Below are 16,040 nucleotides of genomic sequence, written 5' to 3' on the forward strand. Positions count from 1 at the left end.
CTAACTTACCAACTTTCACAGCTCGCCAATAATCTAGCGTGCTTAATTCCATCATCCCCAGCTAACTTTATTGGTGCTGTTCGTCGAAGGTACTGATGACATCATTTAATATATAGATGATATGATCAATTTCTGTAGCTCGTGGGAAATGTAGGAAGAGAAGGTCATGATTCATGTCTTGACAGGCAGGTTTAACTTTTAAGTACTGGCAGCTAGCTAGCTCTCTAGGTTCATATACACAAAAGCACTAGTGAGGGCGGCTTAATGCCTAAGGTAAAATTTAAAATACTTTATAAAATAATAATATGACCATAAGAAATTAGATAAAATAATAATAATAAGTAAAAAATAAATAATATTTTATTATCTTACAGACTTTAGACTATCAATAATCTTACGTGGGATCATCATCATTAATCTGCAATCAAGATCATTTTTCACTGACCTTTGGTGTTGAAATAACTTTCTGCACGTGCTCGTTTTTGTCAAAAATAAATGTGCAGAAAAACTGCATTTCATATATCATCAACAGTTAAAAGAGGACGGCTATGTACAAGTTTATAAAAAAAAATAAAGGTCATGAATTGCAAGAAGATAAAAGAATATCTCAACTAATTTTTATAATTGAAGGGATTGCAAATCACCTAAATATATATAGAAAGAATATCTCTAGATTACTAAAATTAAGCTAGTATAATCTTAACACTCCCTCTCAAGTTGGAGCATGTGTATCTATCATATTTGCTCTGGCAGCATGTTTATCATTACTAAAAAAGGCTTTTATTTGAGCAAGCTCTTCAGAGGTAAATTGAGAAGTTTGATCGGTGGGGATCTTGATGGTAACCTGATGCATCTCAGTACTGCTTTGATGTGCAACTGGTTTTCTGCTATGATTTGGTGGTTGAACATCTTTACCATGTAGCTTGTGACCAATTCGAAATCCATTCAAGTAGTAACAATGTTCCACAGTGTGAGTTGTTCCCTCCCAATAAGAACATAGCAGTGGTTTTCTAGTACCATGTGACTTGGAATGAGAGGATGACCACTGTCTGGATGGTCGTTGAGCATCAGATTGTGAGTCCTTAGAGTTGTCATAAGTTTTGATGTTCATGGCATGAATGAGATCAGTACCCTTAGCCTCAGTAAGGCCACGCTGCTTTTCTTCTTCACAAAGAAGTGAATATGCCTTTTTGACTGTTGGTAGAGGATGCATTAACATGATCTGTCCTCGTACAGCAGAGTAGGTTTCATTTAATCCCATAAAGAATTGTCCCAGCCGAAACCTTTCCTCTTTGTCTTTTAGATCTTTTTGTCCTCCATAAGTACATGTGATTGAAGGACTGCAAGTGGTTAGCTCATCCCACAACATTTTCATCTTTGTATAATAAGAAAAAATGAAGTCTTGATTTTGTTTCAATTCAACAATAGAGCGTTGAGTTTGATAATGATGGAAAAAATCATCTTGAGAGAATCGTTCTTGAAAGTCTGTCCAAACCTCTAAAGGTGTTTCAGCATAGAGTACGCTGTGTGTAAGCTCCTGACTGAGAGAGTTAAATAGCCAGAAAAGCACCATATCATTGCAACGCTGCCATAAGGAGTACTTTGGATCTTTTGCATCTGGAGTGTAAATTGTTCATTTGATAAACCCCAGTTTGTTTTTAGCACTAAGACTTACAAGCATAGATCTCTTCCACATAGCATAATTGGTTCCATCTAAGACTTTTGGAACCAGAAGCATACCAGGATGATCAGAAGGATGGAGAAAAAGAGGATTTGTGGAATCAATCTCAGAAGTAGACATAGTGTGGCAGAGTATGCGGAAGTGGTTTACAAAGGCAACAAGATCATTGCTCTGATACCATGTCAAAAATAAATGTGCAGAAAAACTGTCATTCCATATATCATCAACAATCAAAAGAGGACTGCTATATACAAGTTTACAAGAGAAAATCAAGGTCCTAAATTGTAGGAAGATAAAAGAATATCTCAACTAATTCCCATAATTGAAGGGATTGCAAATCACCTAAATATATACAGGAAAGAATATCTCCATATTACTAAAATTAAGCTAATGTAATCTTAACAGTTTTCCCTGTTGTTGGGATCATCCTCATCATCATCTGCTAACAATATCTCCCATCTGACAAAATAGATAGTAGGACCCGAGAGTCAACTACTAACCACATCGGCGGATTGGATCCTCCTAGATCAAAATGTTTGACCACTTTGAAAAATTAGAAAAACATATAAAAAGAAAAAAGAAAAGTTCAAAAAATTGGTGATGGAGCTAGCGCCGAGGAGGATGCGAAGAAATATAGCATACCAATTTCATATATGAGGGCAGAAAGACCAGAACAACCGGTGATCCAGATCACCAGATGATCATCCTTAATACACCTTTCAGACTCGGTGAAGTAGTAAAATAGCTTAACCTTCTCTAACTCTCCAACTCCAATGTACCTTTAATTCGTTGCATGTTACAGATTATACCAGAAGAAGTAATACTACACATGATTAACAATTATTTCAAGCTAATTGGAGGGGTTAATGTTGGTCTAACACAACTTAGAGCCCAAGGCTTATCACCCCTAAAGGATAACTACTCAAGAGAGCTGTATAGTTTAATACATACCTAGCTGCCCTACTTATTAGGAGATATGAGTCCCCAGCCTATCAATATCCACGATGTGACAATTAGACAATTTTGATATATCAGGGATAAGCCTTTTAATGGTTAAGTATTGCATAAAGTTAATTTGTTTATAATACTTATCCAGTGAATCTCTAGACCTATATATAAGGGCGATTGGTAACTTTTGAATCATTTAATTAAACATTCTTGAATTATCATAGGTACACAGTACCACTTACATAACGACTTGCAACTTAACAATCATTATTGAAGGTGAGACACATCCTTTACAGTAATAATTAATGACATAATTGATAACTAATAGGAGCATAGTAGCAATATTCTCTAGCTTTACCATCCGGACACCTTGGCTCTCCACTCACATGATACAAATAAGCAAGCAATTTCTTAGGCCTTTCAAAACAAGCTTGAGCCTAGAACAATTTAACAGTAAACTATGCTATTAACTTCGATTATTCGAAATATTTCTCCAGTCTAGAATAGGGATCTCCCAAATGTCTTTCTGCCTTTCACAATCAATTAGATCGGATAACAAGCAAAAAACCTATCGACCATGCAAGGCTTTCCTTGTGCTTCTATTATGGAGCAGTGTGACCTGCACCCTATATACACATATGTAGAGGAAGATGGATTAATTGTAATTTCTTCATAATCATGACAACATTCAAATAAATAAGGGTGAGAATTAAAACATTCCCTTACCTTTAGAGTCACATACATCAACCTGTAGTGATCATTCATGAACTTTACTTGGTATATGCAAAAGAGTAGAACTATGTGAGCTATGACACATTGCTAATGTTAAAGAACCAAGGTAAATCCTAGGTACTCACCCTGCAATTTAACCCTCGAGGAACCATGGATGCCATTGATAAAAAATAGGCACCCCTAGAGATTTTATCCACAATAGAAATGTCATGATCGCCACTGCAAGGAGAAGAGCATAATGAAAAATTGGAATTTTTTGGCAAGGGTCACTTTCTTTCTTTCTTCTTCTTCTTCTTCCTTTTTTTCTTTTTAACTTTTTTTTTAAGAAGAGCCGGCAGCCACCTACATAGCGGCCCCGTCCCAATTTTATTAATAAGCCCTCACTTATAGCGGAAGAATACCGTGGTAACATCATAATATTTGGGGGTTTACAAGATTAGCGCTAAGAAACTCACCCAAAACCAAGTGTCCAAACAACCAACCCAAAAGACAATACAACCAAAAAGAATGGAAAAGGAAACCACTTCTAACAAGCCTAAATTCTACAAACCAGCTAAATGCAAAAAGCAGAAACCAGGACCAAAGCCAAAGCACCTGCAAAAAGAGCATTCAACATAATAATATCAAGAACATATAAAGCGAGAAACGTACCAGGGACTACGAGATGCGCAAATAGGGGAGATTAATTCTGTCCATACGAAGCAGACCTAGGAGCTGTTCGGGTAAAGTGTCGTTAAAAGACCAATCCATATTTAAACCCCCAGCTCCCCTTTTGGCTAGAAAATCAACCACCATATTACCTTCACGAAAAACATGGTTCAAGCGATACTCCATACAGCCCAAAAGACCCCGCAATTCCTCCCAAAAATCCTCTAGGTACCAAATATTACACTCACCCTTAGTACACCAACGACAATCATTTGGGAATCAATCTCAATCTCAACCCGATGAAAACCAAACTGGTGACATCTCCTAACCCCTTCCAACAAACTTCTCAACTTAGTAAAATTATTAGACCATTGACCCAAGAAAATCGAGTAAGCAGAATGTAACCTACCAAGACTTTCACAAATAACCCCCCAGCACCAGCCGGCCCTAGGTTCCCTAAGCTACTACCATCAGAATTAAGCTTCATCCAATCTTGAGGTGGCCGCTTCCACTTGATCACACGAACTTTCCTGAGCTTAGGATATAAAATCGGGATATCCAACCTTTTCAGAATAGCCATATCATGATTAGAATCCTAGATACTTTCATAAATAAAGACATAATCCTACGAATCCACAACTTAATAACATGCCAAACTGACTGAGCTGAATCCACTTTATCCTCAACCTGAGTTTTACAACGCCTATCCCAAAGCTGCCAAGAAATAATACAAGGTAGATACCAAAGATAATCCTTAACTGAGAAGACTTACTAGCACGACGAAACCATAAATTAATTTGCTCCTTCCTAGTTTAGAAAACACCCATGTGGACACCTAAATGGGTCGTTGCCAACCGCCAAATTCATCTGGCAAAATCTCCAGTACAAAGTACGTGATTTAAATCTTCCATATGTCCCCTGGCACAACAATTACATTTGGAAACAATAGGAATGCCAATATTCTTGATCTTCTCATCCACACTCAAACAATTATGGTAAGCCTTCCACATCATGATAGAAATTTTCTTAGGAATATGAGTATGCCAAATCCAATGGGCCCAGAGTAACGAAGGAGCTCTCATATGGATACAGTCCCAAGCACTCTTCGTATTAAAATTTCCATTGTTGTCCCTCATCCAAATAAGGATATCCTACCCATCCTTCCTCATAGCCAAGAACTGAAACAACTCGAGGGCTTTTTGTTGACCCACTAATCTTTCCAAGAGAGGAGTATCCCACCCATTATCAAGCCGACGCTCTTTGACTTTAAGCAAAGGTCGCTCAATAACCAAAAAATGATCACCAATAGGACCACCATCTGCTCAATTATCATACCAGAAAGAAACATTTCCCTCTTTCACAATCCACTTAGAATTATTTAAAACCTCCGGGATACAATGCACAATAGCTTTCCAGAACCTAGTTCCCTTAGTAGGGTTCTAAATGACTACCTTGCACATACTTGCCTCTAAAGAAATCTGCCCATAAAGAATGACCCTAAAGAAGGCGCCAAGCAAATTTCATATGTAAGGCCCTCTGAACATCTTCAAAGTCATGGATACCCAAACCACCTTCCTCAGTAGGATGACATATATGTTTCCAAGCCACTCACTTCCTCTTTCCTTTCCCTTCAAAATCACCCCAAAAAAAGGAACTCATAATCCTGTTCAGTGCTATGTAAACACCATTAGGAACATGAAGGATGGCCATGAGATGAGTGGCCATAGTCGATAAAACATGACGTAAGAGAATCACACGACCCCCAATAGAAAGCATTTTCATTTTCCAACCTGCAATTTTCTTATTAAATTTCCCAATCAGTTCACCAAAGTCACAAAATTTCAAACAACCCACCACAATAGGAACACCTCAATATTTAAAGGGAAAAGAACGTTCTGAAAAACTAGTCATACGGAGAATAGAGGACTTTCTTGTGTCAGAGATCTTTTCAGAAAACAAAATAGCATTTTTATTTTTATTTAGGTCAATTCTCATAAATATTTAGAACCTCCATCAACCCTCTCATAGACTTTTTCCCACCATTAGCAAAAATAACAATATCATCCGCATACATAAGGTGGGAAATAAGGGGAGTACTTCTAGCTTGAGAAAACCTTCCAATTTTACCATTCTCAAAAGCATTCTTAAGCAGCCGAGATAACATCTCTTGCATAATGACAAATAAGTAAGGAGAAAGCAGGTCACCCTGCCTCAGACCATGCTCGCCCTTAAAGAAACCCAAAGAGGTACCATTCATCATAATAGAATACCAAGGTGAGGAGATATAAAGGTTTATCAGGGTGCAAAACTGAGAAGAAAATCCAAAAGAATCCAAAACGTGAATAAGAAACCTCCAATTCATTCTATCATAAGTCTTGGACATATCAAGCTTAAGCAAGACATTTTCCCCATTGGTAGTTTTATTAATAGAATGGACCATTTCCTGAGTAAGACTAATATTTTCAAAAATGCTGCGACCAGGAATAAAAGCCCCTTGCTCATGGAAAATCATCTTAGGAAGCACATTCATAAGACGACCCACCAAAATCTTCGCACAAATCTTATAAACCACTGAGCACAAACTGATAGGCCTAAACTTATCAAAACCCGTAGGAGAATCAACCTTAGGGATCAAAACAATAAAAGACGCAGAATAATATCTGGGAAGCAACTGATGTTGAAAAAACTTAGAAACCGCCTCCAGTAGGTCCGCTTTAACAATATCCCAGCATAACCTAAAGAAACTGGAGCCAAAACCATCCGGGCCCAGGCTATTATCAATAGGAATACTGAACAAAGCATCCTTAATATCACCAATCGAAGGGGTACTACAAAGCATCAAATTCTCATCCGCAGTAATCATCGAGGAAATCAAATCCCGTAAACTAGAAAACTCACAACTACTATTCTCACTCAAAAACTACTTGAAATGCTCAACTGTGGCCTTATGAATCTCAAAAGGGTTATTTAAATGAGTATCATCTGCAAGAAACATGTTAGTAACCCTCTTTTGATTCTTAGCATTCAGATACGCATGGAAAAATCTAGAATTATTATCCCCATCTTTAATCCATCTTTTCTTAGCCATATGAGAAAGGCGAATGTCTTCCTGACCCTTCCAAGTTAGGAGTTCCAAATTAGCAGCCAAGAGATCATTATCATCCACAATAGAGAAGAATTTTGAAGGCTATTATCCAGGCGATCTAGACACTGCTCAAGCTTCTTGTTAATTACATTCATCCTCCCAAAAACACGCTGGTTCCATTCCCTAAGCGCCACCTAAAGCCTTTTAAGCTTAAAGGATAACCTAAAAAGACCAGAACCAAACCCAGCTTGATTCCAAATCCCCTCCACGAAGCTAAGGAAATCTGCATGGTCAGTCCACATAAATTGGAAATGAAAAGGGCTAGGCCCATACCTAAAAGCATCTTCACCCATTCGAATCACTAAAGGAGAGTGATCAGAAGTAGTACGAGGCAAAACCTGAGAGAAAACGTTAGGAAAACAATTAAGAAAATTTGAATTAAGAAAGCAATGATCTAACCTTGCCCAAGTCATCGACACGCCTTGTGATCTCATGTCCATCACAACACAATTTTGAATGCATAGATTAAAGTCTCCCATAGCAGTAAAAGGCCGGGGGTGTCCCCCCCGTCGTTCTGAATCCTCTCTAATAATGTTAAAGTCGCCACAAAGAATCCATGGAAGATTTCCATTACTCATCTCAACCAGATCTTCCCAAAGATGCTTCCTTTCGACAAGATTGCATTTAGCATAGACTATAGTAAGAATAAAGACAAACCCATTCTCCTCAACTTTCACATAAACAAATTGGTTCAACCCAGTCAACCGCTGTATAGAAATCTCAGAGTTCCACAACAATCAAATTTTTCTACTATGCACCTCATTTGTGACAAAACTAGTACAATTATACTTCCCCAAAAGGGTTGGAATTTTATCTTCCCTAAACAAAGGCTCAGCCAAAGCTATAATATTAGGCCTGAATCTTTTTAGAATTTTTCTCAACCTCAACTTGGAAGAGCGAACTCCCCGTATGTTCCAAAAAAGAATTGGACTAATCATAAATTAAGCTTATTAAGATGAATAATAGCCCATGTGGAATTTCTTTTAGGAAACTTACCGACTTTTTTGGTCATGCCTTCCAAGTCAGTACAATAATCTTTTTGCAGATCCTCTTTCATACTAACTCTCTCAACTTCATGATCCGATTGTGTTTCATCAGCCAACTCTTTGTTACCCCCATCATCACATCTTGTAGAAATCAAATGTTCCACATGCTCACCATCATTATCTAGTATCATCATCTCATCATTCAAACTAGACCGATCCTCCATTAGTTCCGTGACTTGAAAAGAAGGAATATCATTAGACCTCCCTTCCCTATCTATCAAACCCAAAGCCGAATCTGCACCTTTCTCCACACACATCTCACTAATCAATTCCACACCACCCTCAGTCTCTTGACCCAAAAGACCATTAGAGGAACTCAGTTCCCTTGCATAAACTTGATCTATTGCATGTTGTGGAAGCTTAGTAAACGTACAAGATAATTCCCTCTGCACCTCCGGGCTAGCAACTTGCCCCGTTCCTTTTTCATCCTCCAGAATCTCCTTCCTAGCATTATCAACCTTCATCGTAATAGGATGCACGACCACTGCATCATCTTCATGAGGAACCAAGCATTCTTGTTGCACGTCTTTCTCAGGATTACTTGAAGTCTTTAGATTGGCCATAACCACCCTTTCTTCAATAGGCTTCACATCTAGTTTTACCCATTTTTTTGCTCCTTTCATCTGCTTCTTCTGGTCAATTGCCTTGCGACATGTTTGGGCATTATGTCCCTAACACTTACATGTGGAACAGTATGCCAGCAAAGTTTCAAATATTATCTCCTGCCTTCTGCTTCTTGGGACCCCTGGCTTATCGATCCAGAAATAATTAATCAGAGCCTTTGAATAATCAACTTTGAGACATACCCGAGCACCATCTGTACGCGTTGCACAAGTAGTGGAATTATCACATCGTATGAACCTGCCAATAAGAGCTGTGAGCATCTTTAACACTGAAGGCTGGTAAAAACTCGGTGGTAGTCAAGGCAGAAACACCCAAACCAGTACACACGGTGGTTCGTAGTTTTCATTGAAGTCTGGTGTTTATGCAAAAGGCCTGTAAAAGATGCAGTTAACCTCACATGATTCTCTGGACAGGGCCTTATTAAAATCCATCTCATTAGCCATCTGAACGAAAACATGGCATGGACACTGCATAGCTGACACCACAAGCATGCTAGAGAACCCCCAATAGCTACGAATGAAGGATCTCACTGCATCTAATGAGAGCCTTTGCCGAAGAAATTTCAGAATAATGGAATAGAGAAACGGTTGGGCAAGTTTTTCAATCTCCTCCACTGAAAATGTAAAAACCAGCTCACCATTTATGGATTTCGGCTGACGGAAAGAGACCTCCATCTCCAGCAATGGTTGAGGCACCGCAAAGACTAGGTCAGCGAAGGATTAAGCCAGGACTGCCATGGGCGGCGATCCATCAGGGGTTGCCATGCAGCCAAACGAACGAACCTAGCAAGGCCAAAACCGAAGGAATCCTAACAGAGCCTTAACACATATAAGGAAAGTTTTTTGCACGGCCCACTTAAAAGAGTAATATATGTGATCAGTATCTTGAATCATGCTAGTATATTATAGATGATCTTTATAGCGCTATGTATATATATATATACATATATATATATATATATATATATATATATATGATGACTAGTGTGTCAACAATTTGTATTTAGAGGGATAAAGTTGTAATTTTTTACTTTATTTTTGGATGTCTTGTATCTAATGGCCAAAGAAGTGACCACATGCCTCTCCTTCCTTTTGTTAATTGATTCACATCTTGTATTTTGAAGGTCATTATATGGCCACGTGCTTGAAGCAGGTGAACTAGGGTTAATGAAAGGGGCTTGCCATATAAAAGGCCACGTGATGGCCACTGTAGCGTCAGAGCAATATCGGATACCTCTTGAGAAAAAGGCTTTGAGAGACAGAGTTAGGTTTTCATAAAGAAACTTGTAAATCTGAGAGATAAAGAGAGTTAAGGTCATTCTGGTGGCCTGAATCTTGTAACCTATACCTCTGTTGCGATTTGAAGCTTAAATAAGATTATCTCTGGCCAGTTCCTCCTGTGGATGTAGATCCGAAAGGATCGAACCACGTTAAATCCTCATGTTCTTAGTATTTTTGTTCTATTTTCTTATTTGTTATCTGGTTGTGTTTTTTGTTTATAATTTCTTGAATCAATTTTGGTAGATTTGCATTATTTGTGTTCTTGCCGAAAACCCTAGAAATACAACAATATATATGATTCATCTATTCTAATCCTTAGAGTAAGCTAATTGGTAAGAAAAAAACCAAAGTTAGAGAAAATATGTGGCAACGTAATGTGTAAATTCATGTGTTCAAAGGGAACCAATTGCAGCATTGCTTATACTAGAGTGACTTCAGCATATTAAGTTTGGTTCTTAGTCCATCCTCATAGCCGGAAAACAATTGTTACAAGGGGACAAAAACCCGTATATCAGAGCTCGTAGACCCGTTTCTGTGAGATTCTTCTGATATGCAAATGTACTTGTGACATCTTCTGTGTAAGTCGAAAAATATTGCTTTTGGGGGCACCTTTTCCATGATTCGACAGTTCCCTGATAGTAAACATTAATTCATACTTAGTAATAATTTCTTCCATTCAAGTTGATCAAGCCACACTTACAATTGGCATAGCTCTCGAACATGAAGAGCTTCTCGGACCCTTTCATCATTCAACCACTTATAAGCCAGCACGTACGTAAAGCCCTATAGAGAATAAATCAATCAAATTCCTCAAATCTTGTACTTTTTTGGGGGGGTGCAAGTAAGTGTGTAATATTGAATCAGAAAGCCAACATCTCAAGCAGCAATACTAGCAAGAACTGTCGTACATTTCAAAAGAATGTGATGTACGAAATGTAAACAAACTCATTTAATTAGAGAGAGGCCAGTAGCTTTACCCGACACCGCAGTTCAGGAAGTTTAGATTGTGAGAGAAGGTAATTCATGGTTCTATCTTCCTGAACTCTCAAATCTCACTCTAGCTCCTTTGGTTTTCCAGATGAAATAGCACATTGAGGTTCTTGAATTTGACACTGGTTTATTTGTAGAAGACACTGCAAAATTGAATAGAATGCAAATTGTATTGCCCTGTAGATCTTAGACGTGACATCCATCAACAAAAACCAAAGGTAGTAAGGCCACTAACCTCCATGATTGCTTGAAGAGCATTAACACAAAGTTTCTTGTTAATATCTACATTTACATAATCCTCGGAACAGTATAATTTGGCATTCTGGAAAAACACAAGCATTTGAAATCTCGAGTAAGAAATTTTTTTGATAATCCACAATTTTCCTCTATCACAAGTGAGGGCTACAATAAAATTAGGTACCATCATCTTCTTTAAAAAAGGGAAGAAGATTTTGATAAAAGAAAGAATGAAAATACTTGTTTGATGACATGTATATAACAATGACAACGCCGAAGAAAGCAAAACGCTAGAAACCTAACGAGCATTTGCAAGCCTAATATCTATATGTATGTTAAATCACCTCATAGAGTTCATCTGATATGAGGTTCACCCTATGCACATATGGAATCCTAAAGTTCACATCACTAAAAGAATCGGTCACTAGTTTTCCGAGCAAGTATCCCTATTACAATTCAAAATGAATCAAATGCTTCTTCTGTGATATTGGCAATAACATAAAATGTGAAAATTTTATATGATTAATTAGATCAAGCACTTGAAGTTCCATTTCTGGCCTGAGCCCTACTTCCAAACCTATATCATATTATAAACCAAAGTATAAGCTTATGACGAGAGATAATGAAACAAGAGTTATTTTATTTTCAAGCCAGTGTGTAAAGTTTATCATTCATATCACTTAATGGTAAGATTTGATTTTAAAATTCAAATTTTACAATTTGAAGTCCAAATCAAATTTTACAATTTTAAGTCCAAATCAAATTATGTTACGTAAATAGTGTGTGGTATAGAAACTTTAGAATAACAGTACTCACGAAATAATTACTCATGTTTGTTTCTAAAAACAAAACAAAAAAAAACAAAAAAAGATTTCCAATGAACTTGTTCTAGCTAATACATTCTCGTATGTGTTTAAGGAGGAGAGGAACACTAATGCCAGAATATGAATCACCAATGTAGAGCTGATTTCCAAGAAAATTTGGGTGCTTAAGTAACCACTGTCAACAATCACGTTTATAAAAAAAAAGTTAAATAATAAATTAATTTTTAATTTAGTTGAAAAATAGATCAGCATATAAAAAAATAAAAAATTCTAAACATAAGCTCATACACCACACACCATCTATTTTTTTTTCTTTAAACAAATGTTTAGTATATGAATAATGAATAGAAAATTTGAATTAGTTTAAAAAGAATAAATCCGAAAAAAATTTTAAAAAATTGAAAAAAAAAAAAAGATGTGTGATGTATGAGGCTTATGAGTAACAAAGCTCTAAAAAAAAGTATAATATATTATTGTTCCCTAACCTTCCTCAAAAAGGTGTAGGTTGGTGCTGCTGATTTAGTGTTTGAGGTGTAATAACCAGAGGATGCTGTCGCATATGAAAATCCAGTTCCAACTGGTGGATCAATAAATATAATGTTGGCCACCTGCATTACTAATTGAGCAGAAACCATATGATCAATATGAAATTATGCACCTTGGTCCATGAGTATTTGCTCTCTAGGACTGTTGGTAAAGTCCCATTGTAATTTGCTTAATCGAAAGTTAATGGACCTGCACCAAGACTCCAAATCGTTTGCCACTAGTTAATAGGTTATGTACATTAAATGGCCCAAATATCCTATTAGTTATGGGCCTAGCTCCCAGTAGACCGAGCTTTGGATTCTTCCTCGCTGGTTTTGTTCAAACAGATCAAGCTTTGTTAAGAGCAGGTTTGGTAGATGAGAATTTTCATTTCAAACTCAAAATTCTCATTTCATCATTATAATTTTTTTAAATTTTCACACAAAATATAATAAACAATTCAACTTTCTCAAATTCTAATACAACATTTTCAAATCTCAAAACAATAATAATACTAAAAATAATATTTTAAACTCTCATCTCAAAATTAAAATTCTCATCTCTACCCCTAAATCTCCCCAGCTGTTCATATGGGGCCGGCTTCATATAAATAAATTATAAATTTTAAACAAAATCTGACCTAATTAATATGACAAGTAAGATCATTTTAAATTAACAAAAAAGTGTATATAGTAATGTTGTATGAATTCTACACAATCATTTCGAAAGAGTATAATTTGTCATGAAAAGTGAGTTTTTCGTATAGATAAAGTGCACGTTTGACATTGTAATGGAAAATATAACTTATAACTTTACGGTTGATAGTTTATAACTTAATTAATCAATTCTACTACTAAAAATTTATTTACTGTTTGATAACCATATGTTTAAAACATTTTTAAATATGTTATGTTTGTTTGTAAATAAATTAAAAAATTACTTTCTGAAGTAGAAATGACAATTATTTGAATTTTCAAATATTATGAACATATTCTTGAAAGTTTTGTAATTATCTTAAAGTTGTATGAGTATTTTTGTCTATTGACAATTTTTTTTCCGCATTACCGAAAATGTACTTTTCATCAAACATACTTTTTAACTTATTTAAGATTAAAAGTGTTTTAATATATAATGCCCAAAAAATTTAATTTTTTACTTAAAGAGCTTTTAAAAGTTATTTAAATATTGTTTAAAACTCCTACCACCAAACTGTTTGAAACATTCAAAACTGACCTATTCCATGAGCAAGTGCAGAGAAGTCGAAACAGATAGGGCCTCCAATCAACTAGAGTATAAGAGGATCTTCAACAGGGTTACACTTCGACTCGATGAAATAGTAGAATAGTTGCACCTCATCGATTTTGCCAACTCCAATGTATCTATTATCAAAACACAAAGCCATAATTGAAAGAGTAATGATACATATGGTCGTATAATGCGCAAACGTCGCGCAATCGTTTTGAAAAAGAGTGTGGTCCATGATTAAAAAGTTATTTTTTTTTTCATGTGGGTCTCGTATTAATTTATTTTTTTTAAAAAGAGAGTGTGGCGCTTGCACAATCTACGACTGTAAATATTCTTTCTCTAATTGAAAAAAAAAAAAGATCAATGGGGGAAGTAAATATACTGGAAAAAAAAATATAGTACCCGGTTTCAAGTGTGAAGGGTAGCTTGCCGGAAAATCTCGGAAGATATTCAATGAGCGATTGAGAGGCAGCAATGATAGAGAAAATTGAGAGTATAAGAAGTGCAGTGAAGCATAGATTGTGCATTAACCTACTACTTGATGAATTCAACAAAACTGCTCTCTTTGGGCACATCATGTTGATTCCCCACAATTAGGTCCCCCCACAACACCTGTTTTTTGTTTTCTTTTATTTTATTTTTTTGCCAGGTGGTCTCGAGTCTTTACAACTAAGCCAAGAGCTATATGTTCCCTTTATGTGCAAGTATGCAAATAACAACGAATAAATAAGATAAATTAGGCACATGTAATGACCCAAAAATGCAAGAGAGTTGGCATGTTGGTGTATCTCCATCTTCTTCAATTGTCCCATACCTCCCTATACTTACTAAACGTTCAAGGGAATGAAGTACCTATTGAATATAGTTTTTTAGCTAGCTAGGGGTAATTCGTCCAACATTCTCTATCAACCGATAGGATACATAGAAGAATGGAAGCTCTGAGGCTGTAGAAGCGACATCAATAGAAGCGACATTTCACAAACTTTTCATATTCAAAGACCAACTATTTGTATTCAAAGACTATTTGGCATAACATGATTGAATATCTTCATCTCATCATATCGTATCAAATCATATATCCTGTTTAACCCTTGTGGTAGAGTTGTGCTATCTTCGGTGGCTAATGATATGATTTGCAATTTTTACATCTATTTTATTATTTTTAAAAAATAAAACACACATATACCCACAAACAAACGTATATTAATATCTAGTTCACTACCAGAAGCCTGGCCTTTTGCATCCAAAATAGTTCCTTCCACACTCAAATTGACGTTAAAAAATATCGTTTGCGTCAAAATTAAACACAGTGCTAAATTTCATTGCCAATGGTGCCAAACGGCAATTCCACTAGTATATTTTTTATGAGTAATGCTACTCATCATCATAAATTTTATCATCCTCCCATCATCCTATGATGTGGTATTAGATGATTAAAAATTATTTATTATATTTTATCTGTGAACCTATCATCTAATGCCACATCATAGAATGATGAAAGCATGATGAGAATTATGAGGATGAATAGGTTTTTTTCATTTTTTATTGCAGTGAAATTTTAAGTTTTTGTGGCATTTTTTTGTTGCCTCAAAAACCATTACAAGAAAAATAATTTTTTTGACCAATTCTTTTGCAACAATTTTAATTTGATAGCAAAAAATCCATTTTGTGCATTCCCGTCTTCTCATTTCCAACGAGTTAAAGTTTGCAGCTAAAAGTAACTTTTTGCGACCAAATTAAAACTAGCGTTGCAAATAATCAAGACGGAAAAAACTAATTCCGACTCCTTACTTTCTTTTACGGCAACATTACATATTTGTCTCAAAATGGTCTATGTTGTATTTAACTATTTCCAACAATTATTTAATTATTTACAATGATATCATACCAATGCAAAAGGTGAGTGTTAAAAACAAATAGCCGAATATCCTTTTTAATTTTTTTCCCTCCTATTTTTCCCCCAACCCCCCAATTCCATGACAATCATGTTTTCCCTTCTATGCACCCCCCCCCCAGAGTCCCACTCTCTCCACACTTTGAAACTCTGTGACATCCACTCGCTGTCGTGCCAACCCCATGTCGCCGTCACACCACGGTAAGTCCAACACCCCTATC

The 16,040-nt window shown here is 36.1% G+C and overlaps 1 pseudogene; it reads right to left on the reverse strand.

Moving 5' to 3' along the window:
* Positions 1–3,172: 3,172 nt before the first annotated feature.
* LOC122309317 lies at positions 3,173–14,452 on the reverse strand (annotated as a pseudogene).
* Between the last annotated feature and the right edge of the window lie 1,588 nt (positions 14,453–16,040).

This window comes from Carya illinoinensis, chromosome 5 (genome assembly GCF_018687715.1).
Source record: "Carya illinoinensis cultivar Pawnee chromosome 5, C.illinoinensisPawnee_v1, whole genome shotgun sequence".
Lineage (NCBI taxonomy): Eukaryota > Viridiplantae > Streptophyta > Magnoliopsida > Fagales > Juglandaceae > Carya > Carya illinoinensis.